Raw genomic sequence first — 14,040 nt, forward strand, 5'->3', positions numbered from 1 at the left:
TTCATGCACAACAAACAAACAGCAATGGCTTTCATCAGAGCCAGACAGCCCGTGTTGGCCAGTGCATGCTATCTCACCATTCACATTACCTGTTCCACTTTTTGTTAGCATCTGAAGGGCCACAGGGCAGCCTCTCGTGTGTCAATTTCAGAAGTAACAGTCAGCATAATCAGTAATTCCAATCCTACTTCTTTTGAAAGGACTCGTCTACGAAGCAACAGTTTCTTGATTCTGCGTAATCCGGCCATCTACCTTGAGGGAAATGGAGGAGGAGGATAGAGGAGCATGATTGTGTTGTGTTTGTGAACTTTAGGAATGCAGACAGCAGCACCTTCAATATGGAAATAAGACGAAGACTGTGCTGCTAATAGATTTGTTGTGATTGAAGTATTGTTGTGCTAAAAGTTGCAAATCAAAGAAAGACACACAGAAATAAAAGTCAATACGGACGGAAGAAAAAAAAGTAAGTATTTCAAGCCTAGTTGTCAGGGAACTAGAGCTCATGCTCAAACTCTGTGAATTGAACATGGAGTAGGTTAGCTAACAGAGAAGAACTTCCGTCACCTAAGTCGGTGTCCACTTCTTCCTGCATGGATTCACGTATTTTGTAATCTGGTGGTATGAAGTGCTGATTCATCTTGATCATTGTTAAGCTCTCCACATTTTTGGGCGAGAGGCGGGTACTTTTTGAAGTGACAATGGTACCAGCAGCACGGAAAACATGTTCAGAAGACAAGCTTGCGAGTGATCAAGCCAAATAATTTATAGCCAGCCTGGTGATCAGTGGCCATTGAGGTCTTTTCCCATACCAATGCACCAATGGGTTATGATCAATGAAGACCTCGTTGGGTCATCCAGATAGGCCTGCACCACCCATTCAAGGTCCTCCAGGGGTGCTCCAGTTTGCGTACCATCAGTTGCCTTTGCATCAGCACTGGAACGAGCAAACCCTTGATGAGTTATCCAATCCGCTTCCGACAAAATTATGGCTGGGCCTGGTGCAGGTGATGATCCGGTTGCTGGTTTCTTTAACGGCTCTGACAGAAAGTGACTGCCTTCGGCCACAGAAGTGGACCTTGTCGCCGGATGGCCTGCTGCTTAAGTAGTACTTTTGGTGGTTCCTTCAATTTCCTGTCGCTCTTTTTCGAACCGAGTGGCTGACAGAGCTAACCAATGTTTGTACTTTGAAACATCTTCTTCAGAAAAAGGAATGAATGCATTGCTGGCCAGTGCCTTTTTGTACCGTGGATCCAGAAGAGTGGCACAAGTGTAATGTTGTTGTGAATGTATGCCTTTAAGCCTTACATTGTCAACTAGGTGGCTTATTAAGCTCTCCGCCAACAGATATGTGCCTTGTTTTTCAGCATCAACTCAGAACGTTGAAGACACCGCCTTCAGTTGGTGCTCTAGCATACGCAACAATGGGATGGCTTGGACAAAACTACAGTCCTCCCTGCTGACTTCACGGGTGAAGACCTCAAAAGGACGAAGCATGTCTGTCAGGCTTTTAACTAGGTCCCATTCCTCCATCTCTAGCCTCATGTCTTTTATAGCAGCAGCCAAAGCGTTAAAGACATACTCATTGACTACCAAGTACTGCTCAAGCATACGCTCAAGCATGTAGAAGGTTGAGTTCCAACGTGTTGCCTCCTCCTGGATGAGTCCTCTGACTGGCACTCTACAGAAACGTTGAATGATCCTCAGCTGCTTCTGGGCCTTAAAAGAATGGCTGAAATGTGTTCAGATTTTTCGGCAGGTGGTCAGTAAGTTGCTGACTGTGTTTTCTTTTTTCAAGAAATCTTGACCAATATTGTTAATGATGTGCACCAAACACATCACTCTGAAATATCCATCATCATTCATGGCCTTAACTATATTACTGCCATTATCCGTGGAAACATAACCAATCATGCGCCTTCTTGGCAGCAGCCATTTAATGACCTTACTGTTAAACTCCTCCAAAATGTTTACTGCAGTATGAGATTTCTCCATGGCAAACATGGCTACTTTTTCATGTTTCCGAGTAGCTTGAAAAATGGTGTCACTGTCAACACCTGCTGATATCTTATCTCTAACCCCGCAAAAGAGACCTAGTGTGCAGTGATGCACATGTAATCAACAGCTTGACAACTGGTACACATTTCTGTTGTCAGGTGGATAGTGTGAACAGCACTCTTCTGCAAAGCTGCCCCAATCACTTCCAGCACATCTTCATGTAGTACTGGAATCGCAACTCTGGCAAAAAAATAGGACCGGCTAGGAACCTTCCATTTAGGGCAGACTGTTGCCACAAATTCACAAAAACCCACCGCTTCCCCAAAAGAAAAAGGGAGAAGGTCCAGTTCTAGAATTTTAGCCAGCATTGCATTATACAGATGTGCCCGTGAGTGGTTGCGTTCAAATGTCGCCTCCAACCAAAACATGCTTTTAATGGTGGCCTGGACCGTTTTCATATGTGATGATGATGATCCAGACTTCTTCAACCCAGTTAGGCTCATTGATGTACTTTTTCGCATTGGTGTCTCTACCAGACTCTTACTGTGCCTCATAGTTGTTGCTGGGGTAGTGGATGTGGGCGCTACCACTGCAGTGCTGCTGTCAGGGGTACTGTGTGTACCAGAAAAAATGTCTCTCGCTTCTTCACCTCCCCCCTGCACCATCAGCTCCTCATCATCAGATGCAACATCAATGGCTACATTTGGATTTGTACTTTTGGCTTTCCGGATGTTACTTAGGTGCGCCTCCCACTGGATGCTGTTGTATTTTTGAAGATGACCTCTCTGGCCTCCGGTACCATAGTTGGTACCAAGCTTACCCCGACTAACTACTTGTTTAAAAATCGAACAAATAACTAGGTTTCAGCCGTTTTATTAATACTAAAGAAGTCCCAAACTGGGGAGTTGAGATTTCTGGTGGCGGTGGTGGAGGTGCTACTTTCAATGCCAGATGAAGTGGAGGATGGGCGTGGCCAAATTTGACTCTGTTGTGCACTTACATTTACAGCACCACTACTTGAGGTAATGGAGGTCGAGCTGGATGGAGGTCCCTGCCGGCCCTTCTGAAGAGAAAATATGGCAGCTGTAGGTCGTCTTGGTGTAGTAGTTACCTGTGTTGGTGGTGGTACCAGTGCCACGCCACCCACATCCCGCTCAGCAGCATTTCGGGATTGGGTAAAAATGTCTGTCTGCTGCATGCCCGCAGGGGCTGGAGTGACGACTGTGATGACTGGGCCGTCATCGTCTGACTCTTCATCAGCAGCAGAATAAACCACTTCTACTGCTTCTTCGCCTCATGGCATGCCTCCCTCTCAGACTGAATTGGTGGCTACCAATCAAGATCTAGATCATCAGAAGGAAGAGGGCTCGAAGAAGAACATGTACTAGCCCTCCTTTTCCTTGCTGGGGATCTGGAAGACAATGGATCATCTGGACTCAGAGTGGCTTGCTCGGCAGATACCTCCGCATGAATCTCGATTTCCTCATGTGCCGCTACTTCTGGAGGAACAAGCATTGTGGGCAGTTGTGCCTCTCCATGCGCCTCTCCATGCGCCTCTACTTGCACCTCTACTTGCGCCTCTGCTTGCACCTCTACTTGCGTCACTACTTACACCTCCACTTGGGCCTCTCCTTGCGCCTCTCCTTGCGCCTCTCCTTGCGCCCCTCCTTGCACCTCTCCTTGTTGCACCTGTGGTTGTCGTTGCGGCTGTGGTTGAACACTCATCAGATGAGTTACACCCTGCTTTGATTCGATGCTACTTTGCGATGAGTCAACGCCAGTCTCCTTGGTAAGTGGCGTCACTTGCTTCTTCTGCTCCTTTTTACTGGCAGTGGCACTGGCAACTTTCTTGGTAGAGGAGCTACGGCCACCTTTCTTTGAGCCCATCTTCTACAAATGTCAGAATAGCAGGACTCAGTTGCACAAGTTGCAGAGTTGTCTGTGGCCACACGTGACATGCACACACCGCTGCAGGACTTCGTCCTGGCACTACAACAAGTGATGATAATGAGGATGATTCCTGGAACTTCTTAGTCTTTGTGCACCTAAAAGCAAAGGAAGCCAGAATAAATGATGCATATGTCGTGCTTCAATTAATATTTGCAACTAGGCATTTATTATTATTAACACATAACACCCAAAAACGGAAAGACCCAAAATAAAAATTGCAATTCTAATCCAAAATGGATGTTTAAATTAATAGAAGAGACACCACACAGAGAGAGTTGTTTAATGCACCACTAAGTACTCTGGGCATAATGGATGAAAGCAAGGCAGACTGGGTGCAGGCCTATGGCACAAAGCACAATGCCTGGCTTCACAATGACCCCCACACACAAGGCCAGGCCCTGGAACAGGCCCCAACAACACCTAAAAAATCAAAATACACACAAGAATCACCCCAATCCAATGCCATACATGCCCTTAGTGATGTTTAAAATTCAAGAGAACCCACAGAAAGACATGGCCTATGCACCACTGAGTACCCCCGGGCATAATGGATGAAAGCAATGCAGACTGGGTGCAGGCCTATTCCACATTGCACACTGCCTGGCTTCAAAATGGCCCTAGACCCCCACCCACATGGCCAGGCCCTGGACCAGGCCCCAACAACACCGAAAAAATCGAAATACACACACAAATCACCCCAATCCAATGCCATCCATGCCCTAAATGATGTTTAAAATTCAAGAGACACCACAGAAAGACATGGCCCATGCACCCCTGGGCATAATGGATGAAAGCAAGGCAGACTGGGTGCAGGCCTTTGGCACAAAGCACACTGCCTGGCTTCAAAATGGCTCCTAGACCCCCAGCCACATGGCCAGGCCCTGGAGCAGGCCTCAAAATGGCCCCCACCCATATGGCCAGGCCCTGGACCAGGCCCCAACAACACCCAAAAAATAAAAACACACGAAAAAATCTCCCCAATCCAATGCATTCCATGCCCTAAATTATGTTTAAATTCAAAAGACCCCACAGAAAGACATGACCCAAGCACCACTGAGTACTCCTGGGCATAATGGATGAAAGCAAGGCACACTGAGTGCAGGCCTATGGCACAAAGCACACTGCCTGGCTTCAAAATGGCCCCTAGACCCTACCCACATGGCCAGGCCCTGGACCAGGCCCCAACAACACCCAAAAAATCGAAAAACACACATAAATCACCCCAATCCAATGCCATCCATGCCCTAAATGATGTTTAAAATTCAAGAGACTCCACAGAAAGACATGGCCCATGCACCACTGAGTACCCCTGGGCATAATGGATGAAAGCAAGGCAGACTGGGTGCAGGCCTTTGGCACAAAGCACACTACCTGGCTTCAAAATGGCCCCTGAACCCCACCCACAAGGCCAGGCCCTGGACCATTCCTCAAAATGGCCCCCACCCACATTGCCAGGCCCTGGACCAGGCCCCAACAACACCCAAACAATTGAAATACACACAAAAATCACCCCAAAACTCACAGAAACAGTTGTATCATGCACCCATGACTAACCCTGGGCCTACTGGATACTGTGTAAGTTGTGAAAAAGTTTATGAATTGTATTTGGAGCAACTGCAATGCCCCAAACAAACAACACCAACTTACTTGTAAAATCTCAAATCCAAAACTGATTGCCCAAAAAAGTCCTCAAATACAAATATCCAGCAGCAACCACAAAGAGTAATCCTTCTAGCTCCAGATCCAAATGAAAAGTGACCAGGACATGGACAAAGCACTGGGAGGAGCCTGCTGGACAGGAACAGGAAGTTGGAGACTGTGGGGCACTTCCTCCCTCTCACACCCCCCCAAAAATGGAGGCCTTGCACACAAAAATGCAGCCAAATGTCAATCTGAGGAGTTATTCTGATCCAAATTATCATTTTCAGGAGGTTTATGCTGCCAGCAATAGATTTCTTGTGCAGAATTGCAATTTGTGCAATTTCGGGAAAGCAAGCTGTTCAAATCTCCCGCCGGATGTCAGCTGCGCATCACATCTACGTCTTCACAATTGTTTTTTCGAGCTGTGCGTGATCGCGGGCCCTTATGACGTATTCGTGTTCAGCAACTCTCGCAGTGCAGGATGGCGGGACGCTATGATGAAGTCACGGTCGAAAAATCTCACACAATCACGTAGCAAGATCGAAAATGGCGCAGCACACGCAAACTAGGAGGAAAACAACTCAGCGAACTCAGAATCACGGTAAGTCAATGACGCGTGCGCAAGATTGTATTTTTGAAGCGCGACTAAGCAAAAAAAATACGCCAACACGCGAATTGCGAATTCTTTGACAATTTCTCGCGATTCGTGGATCGCGAAATTGTCAAAAATTCGCAAATTCCGCGAGCGGAACGGATTTTCAGCCCATGCTTAATTTCTAACAAGGTGCTAATAAGATGAATAAAAGCAGATTATATTAAACAATAGCAGTGGTGCACTCTACAATGCATAGCCTACCTAAATGTACCTAGCCTACATATGTAGATGAAGCATGTGTATGCAAGTGCTAGAATATATCCTAATGGAGCCAAGAATCCAGCGAGGAAGTGCTAACCCCTCAACTGATAGTTTTGAATGAAGGACCCCGTCTCTGCGTTGAGGATGCCACCCCATAAGGGATTTCAGGTCTCTGCCTGTTGAAAAATCAGCCCGCAGAGCCTCAGTCTAGCCTGGCAGGATTTCTCCTCTATTTTGTAAAAAGGATGAAGGGTCTTTTATACTAAAAAGGTCACTCCATGGTTTCTTCTAGAATCAATATGTTTTTAAAACATTTGCTAATTCTTTGCTAATCCTTTTCTAAACAAAAATGATCATGCATAGCTGGCTGTTGACTGTAGATGAAAAAAGTGGTGACCCTTATACGGAATAAATCTGCTGTGCCTGGGGACATGTTTATGTACATCAGGTATAGGGATTGAGATAGGGTACCGCGAACCTGGTGTTGATGACACTGAAGTAAGCTACTAGGTAAAGTCACCTGTGTAGGACCGTTATGTTGTGTAGATATTTAATATATTATTTAAATATAAATATATTATATGTATTATTTTGTGTTATTTTGGAGTAATGAGTATTTGTTTTAGTAAAACAATTGTAGTTTTTTATTACTCATTTATATACTTTTGTTTTTAAGCATTCTATATTTTGTTTAATGTATCACATTTCTTTGTACATTTTTTAATATATCTATGTACAGCCAGTGGAGTGGCAGACTTTTGAGAAATCACAAACATTCCTTGTAGTATGCCAGGTAAATGCAGTCCCATGTGCAAATACATTTCTTTTCTTTTTTTTCTCCTGGTGGAAAACATTTTTCCTCATGGATAAACCTTATCTCCTACATGTCTTTCAAGAGTAGAAGTGAACCGCTCCTTAATGCAAGGTAACTGTTAAATACCTCTTCTGACATAGAGTTTTATGTCAATCACTTTATATCTATGCATTAGTCCCTGAAAAGGCATACACCACCAAGTCCTATTCATAACTGTTTGTAATTTCTAATAAAAATACCTTATATATTCCTGAAACTGGTAGATCGGCATACACTATAAGAACAATGCTTACAATTATACTGTGACTTGAACCATTTGTGAGTCATCAACACATTATACATTCTTCAACATTGTATAATTTTCACTGACCTGGGAATATTTTTGTACGTACCTAATAAATCTGGATAAATTTGATGACAGACAAGTACCACATCATTATAAGGTTGATAACCTTACGAGAAAAGAACATGATGCATTTAAACTACTAATTATGGACAGTGACATTACTATAAAGGAAGCGGACATGGGTGGTAACATCGTGATAGAGAATAACAAACACTATGAGCATGATATTCTTTTACAGTTAAATGATCCCAACTGCTATGAGACTTTAAGGTCCAACCCTATATGGGCACTGAAAGATCATATTAACTGTTCCTTGAGACAGTGGCATGACTTATGTTTACTGGATGTTTACGAGAATACATAATTAAGGATGGAACAATCCAAATACCCATGTATATATACGCTACCCAAAATGCATAAGGATCTCCCTTACCCACGGGGTAGACCTATAGTATCAGGAATATCAGGTTCTGCAGAAAGACTCTCTGAATATGTGGACATTTTCTTGCAGGCCCAAGTAAACAATTTGCCCTGTGACATAAGAGATATGAAACATATTCTGTGTTTAATGACAGATATAAACTCGGAAACGAATATGACATTGGTAACACTGGATGTAGCAGCTTTATACACAAGGATTGAGCTTGACTTGGAACTACATGCTCTAAGACGCACACTCTTGATTATGGCTATGACAAAACAGATACTAGAAACCAATATATTCCTATTCAAAGAACAATGGTACAGATAGACTCAAGGGGTTGCTATGGGCTCCAGATTTTTGAAATCGTATACTAATCTCTTTATGGGATGGCAGGAGGGAGACTGGATCTGGGGCTCTAAAGGGCACACGATGGAATGACTCAGTTTTGTACTTGGAAGATACATTATTGATGACTGCCTTATGATATGGCCTGGGACAATAGAGCAGCAACAGCACTCCACTGGCCACCTGAATAATAATGAATCAACATTAGATTCACCTTCCAGTACAGTCCAAACAGTGTTATATTTCTTGATGTGGTATGTGACAGTAAGATCCACAGCATGTTATACCGCACACCAACCTCATGCAATGCAATTTTAGATGCATCTAGTGTGCACCCCAAATATCAAATTATGGATATTCTGTATGGGGAACTAGTGCGAGCCAGACAAAATTGCAGCTTAGAATCAGATTTTCAGGAGTGCATTCAAGATATGAAAAATTGATTCAAAAGACGGGAGTATGACAAAGGCCCTCTATTAAGGGACACAAATAAGATTACTAAAATTAATAGACAGGATACTTCCAAGGACAAGAAAAAAAGAAAAGAGCAAACAGACTAAGTTCCTCTTGTCACAGGCTACACTGCAATGACCAATGTATTGACACTGGCATATACTTAATGGAGACAAGACACTTGAGGACTTTACATCATCAAGGCCTGATATTACTTATCATTAGGGCAATCCCTCAAAAAGCCTTTAATTTCAAGTTACACAGTACTGACATCCAAAAAACACTGGCTTAACTTAAACACTCTGGGTTTTTACATAAATAGCCATTGTGCAATGTGCAAATTGCCCGTGATAGAAAAAAAAATTTGATGGCCCCTCGGACAAGACTTATACAATAGGATTCAATATAAACTGCAACCCTAAATTTGTAGTGTACGCTATGAAATGCAAATAAAAACAGAGATATATAGGGAGTACCATCAGAGCCCTAAAAGACAGAATCAGTGAACACATGAGGACTTTAAAACAAGGAGATGCAAGATACCCCATAGCCACACACATAGCAGAATGTGAATCAAAAGATGTACATGGGACTTTTGGAATCTATGGCATCAATCACATACCAAGAGACTCCAGAGGGGGTAATTGAGAATTGACCTTACGGAAAAAAGAAGCAATGTGGATTTTGCAATTTATGAGCGTAGAATCCGGATTAAACACAGACCATGAACTGCAACATTTTCTGGGGGATGTAGTAACAACATTAACTGTCTTCTTTTTAACTAAAGGGTCGCAATAGAAATGATCAAATGCTATACTGTGTTATTTTGCATGCAACAAATGAATTAATCTATATAGACTTGATTGGTACAAGTTACCAATATGTTTCTTATGATTAGACCAGTATACATTTTGATTGGGACAATTTCCAGACTCAATTGATAATGTCTTTAGGAAAGTGCTGCCAACAATGAGCCATATACATATGTTATTTAGGACTCTCTTTGCTATCACATCAGCAGATGAAAATGTATATGTTATGTTATGTTATGTTATGTTATGTTATGTTATTGGGGTTACTTATATAGCGCACGGCTACTCCAGGGAGTGTCCCGGCGCTTTCTGACCCCACACTTGAGAAAGAAGAAGGAAGAAACAAAAACATAACAAGTTACTGCTTGTACAGCCAAGTTTTCAAGGACTTTCTAAAGGAAAGCAGATTAGAAATACGGCGCAGATCAACAGGCAGGGAGTTCCATAGTTTGGGGGCAAGATGTGTATAGGAACGTCCACCTATCCTGGCCCTCCTAATAGGAGGAACTGTTGCCAGGCCAAGACATTCAGAACGGAGAGATCTGGTGGGTTTATAAAAAAGAAGCCGTTTCTGAATGTACGAGGCCCCAACCAAATGGAGTGCCTTGTGGGCTAAAGTGAGAGCCTTGAAAGTAATCCGCTTCTTCACTGGGAGCCAATGAAGGGAAGTAAGCAGCTCTGAAGCCCGAGCTTGTCGAGGTAGGCCAAAAATAGCCCTTGCCGCGGAGTTTTGAACTACCTGAAGTTGATGCAGGCGGTAGTCCGGTAAACCCAGGTAGAGGACATTAGAGTAGTCAATCCTGGAACATATCAAGGCCTGTACCGTCAGCTTCCTGTGGACTAATGGGAGCAGGGGAAGAAATTTTCGCAGCATTTTTAACAGACCAAAACAAGTGCTGGTGAGACCTGTGATCTGTGTTTTCAGCGAAAGGGTGTTGTTGATTTTAATCCCCAATTTTTTGCAACCACAGAGGAAGAGGAAGGGGGTGACATACACACCGGCCACCATTCCTGCCACGGTGGATCTGCTTGACATCCGAAGAAGAGCACCTCAGATTTATCCGGGTTGCACTTGAGGCTGCTTCGCTGAAACCAGTCGAAGACAGCCCCCAGGCAACCACGAATGCTCTCCCCGTCAAACTCCATGCCTTTCTTGCAGGTGAAGAGGAGCTGGTTGTCGTCAGCGTATGATATGATCTGGGCACCCATGGACTCTGCAAGTACCGCCAGTGGAGTCATGAAGATGTTAAAAAGGGTCGGGCTCAGCACCGACCCTTGAGGGACTCCAACATCCATAGGCGGCACCTCTGCGGAGTACGGCGGGGCCCAGACCACTTGTCGACGACCCGCTAGGTAAGATCTCAACCAGCTCAACACCGTCCCTCGTAGACCAATCTCGTGAAGTCTTCTCAAGAGGGCCTCATGCGGGACGGTGTCGAAGGCCGCCGACAAGTCCAACATCACCAGCATAGCTCTTCCCCCTGCGTTGAGAACTTCCTTAATGGCTTCATTTACTTCCAAAAGAGCGGTCTCGGTGCTCAAATTGGAGCGGAAGCCAGATTGGGTAGAGTGTAGTAACCCCTGATCTTCCAAGAAGGAAGAAAGCACAGAGTGGACGTGCTTCTCGACGATCTTGGCCATACTGGGCAGGAGAGATATGGGCCTATAGTTCGCGTGTATAGCTGGATCAAGGCCTGTTTTTTTAGAAGGGGAACAACCATTGCCTTCTTCCAGGCTGGCGGAACCATGCCGCTTGACAAGGATGAATTTAAGACCGGGTAGATCAGGGGATTTAGAATCTTAGCATTCCTGGCTAGAAAACTTGCTGGACAGGGGTCAAGCGGAGAGCCAGATTTAACTCTGAGTAGGAGGTCCAGAGAAGTGGATTCCGATAAAGGTAGGAACTCCGATAGAATGGGGCTAGTATCAGATGGAAAAGACAACAGATTTGAATCAATCATGGGGGCATTGGGGACAGCTGGAGGAAAGGATTCTTGGATAAGTTTGATTTTCATATTAAAAAAGATGGCCAGCTCCTTTACCCAAGGTTCAGAAAACTTATACTGGACTGAACTCGATTTGGGAGAAACAAACTCTTTGACAATGGAAAAGATTTCTTTGCACGAGTTTGACGCAGCTTCAATTCTGGTGGCGAAATAATTCTTTTTGGCCTCTAGGATAGCCGCATGATAAGATTTGATAGATAATTTGTAAGTGGACTTAGCTTCCTGATCATACTGTTTCCGCCAGAGTCTTTCGGCTAACTTACAGTTGCGCCTAGCAAGAGTCAGTGATTTAGAGAACCAAGGGGCCGAGCTACGCTTGATGGATGAGCGAGGCGTAGAGAGAGGAGCAAGATCATCAAGCCTTTCCGTAAGCCATTTCTGAAAAGTTTCAAAGTCCCTCTCCAGATGGCCGGATAGGATACCGGGATGTTCTTGATACGCTTGAATAAGGCTCTCCTGAGTAATTTTATGAAAGGGTCTACTGGGGTGCCTCAGTTGGTCAGAGTTAGTACAAGAGATTTTGCTTCTACCTTGAATAAGAAAACTGATCAAGGAGTGGTCAGACCACAAAACAGGAGTGGGACGGGACATAATGAGGGGAATGGTGGAGAACACTTGGTCAAGAGTGTGGCCCTTGTCATGAGTTGCACTAGAGATGTAAGGAATTAGACCAAGGGGAGCAGTGATGTCCGTGATTTTAATAGCTTCACTGTCAGACTCAACATCCATGTGAATATTAAAATCCCCTAGCATTATGCAGTGTTCCACCTTCAGGCATAGAGTGGAAATAGCTGATTCAAGCTCATCGAAGAAGGAACCACGCAGACCAGGAGTCAATAGGAATATGTTGGACAGCTGCTAGACCAAAAGTGCAACTTACCCCATATGTCCAATGCCCCTATATGGCCACTGGTGAAGCATAGCAGTATGTCACAGAATATCTTTTTCTCCTCATTTCTTTACGGAAATCCTGCTACACGTAGTTCTTCTAATGCAAGGGCGAGCCTTGGATTTGAGAATTCAACATTGGATGTGAGAATCCCATGATAACTTTACGTTAAATATAAATTGTCAGATGTGGGCCCTATAGGCCTCCAACATGGGCCTGGTGTTCAAGGTGTACTCTCTCTTCCCACTTAATGAACCTTATCATTTGATTTTTCTCAACATAGTGCTCAGTGCACCTTATTGAGTAACAGTGACCACAAGATAACAAGTTTCTGTGATGGCCAACCAATCAGAATGTGGGAGATTTGCAAATCAAGAGTTGTTTTCAAAAAGCTGCAATGCAGGATGGGAGGAAAAGCTCCCTCGTCCAATGTTGTGCCTTATGCCTTTAATCCTCTGTGAATCTTTAAATCTGTAGGCGATACATGAATTAAGAGTAAAGGTGTTGCTCAAATATTATTTTACCTGGCAAAAACAAAAGACAAGGGGCCCGATGTAGGTAAACTCCAATTTACCACTTCTTAAATACCGAATCATACCGATTCGGTATTTAAGAAGTGGTAAATTGGAGGGGGGGAGATGTGGGTATTTCAGAATCGGTAAATACCGAATCTGTAAGATTCGGTATTTACCGATTCTGTAAATACCAAATCGGTATCCCCCATTGATTCCTATGGGCCTTGAAGCCCATAGGAATCAATGTGCATTACCGAATCGGTATTTACCGATTCGGTAATTACCAATTTCTGCAAGGGTGCAGGGGGTGTCACTTTGACACCCTCTAGCACCCCCAATACTGGCTTGTGTGCCATGTGGCACACAGACATGCCATGACAGGGCATGTCTGTCTGTCACATGGCATAGGTGTGCATGCACACATGTGCATGCACACCTGGATTCGGTATTTTAACACCCAATTGGATTGGGTGTTAAAATACTGAATCTGAAGTGCCTGTGGGACTGAAAGTAGTCCCACCTACATCCCAAATTTTAAAACTCGGTAAACTTACCGATTCGGTATTTTTCAAATTCGGTAATTTTACCGAATTGGTAAAATACCGAATCGGACAAGAAAAGGTCCCCTACATCTCAAAAGGCCAAATACCGGTCGGAAACGGCCGAATTCGGCCGTTTCCGACCGGTATTGGCCACCTACATCGGGGCCTAGAGGCGTTTGGCAAAACAGGATCAGTTGGTTTCATTAAACACTTCGTCTAAAAGCACAGTTATAGAAGCGGGTCTGAGGACTGTCACAATCTTATACAGTTTTTGGATATCATAAAAATTATTTTAGTAATCCTTATTTGGCAAATGAATGTGGGGCCTTGTCTGTGAAGTCGTAAATACAGCCCATGATAACAAATGCAGCTGGGTCTCAACCTTGCGTGGACACAATGTGGGCCAGTGGGTAATGTGACAAGATGTCCAGCATGAGGCGCATGTGATCACT

At 44.1% G+C, this 14,040-nt stretch overlaps 1 protein-coding gene across 1 annotated transcript in view; it reads right to left on the reverse strand.

The window, feature by feature from the left end:
• Positions 1-14,040, reverse strand: part of SNTG2 (syntrophin gamma 2) — a 1,272,125-nt gene that overhangs the window by 777,346 nt on the left and 480,739 nt on the right. The gene's annotated exons all lie outside the window — the stretch shown is intronic.

Source organism: Lissotriton vulgaris, chromosome 6 (assembly GCF_964263255.1).
Source record: "Lissotriton vulgaris chromosome 6, aLisVul1.2, whole genome shotgun sequence".
Classification (NCBI taxonomy): domain Eukaryota; kingdom Metazoa; phylum Chordata; class Amphibia; order Caudata; family Salamandridae; genus Lissotriton; species Lissotriton vulgaris.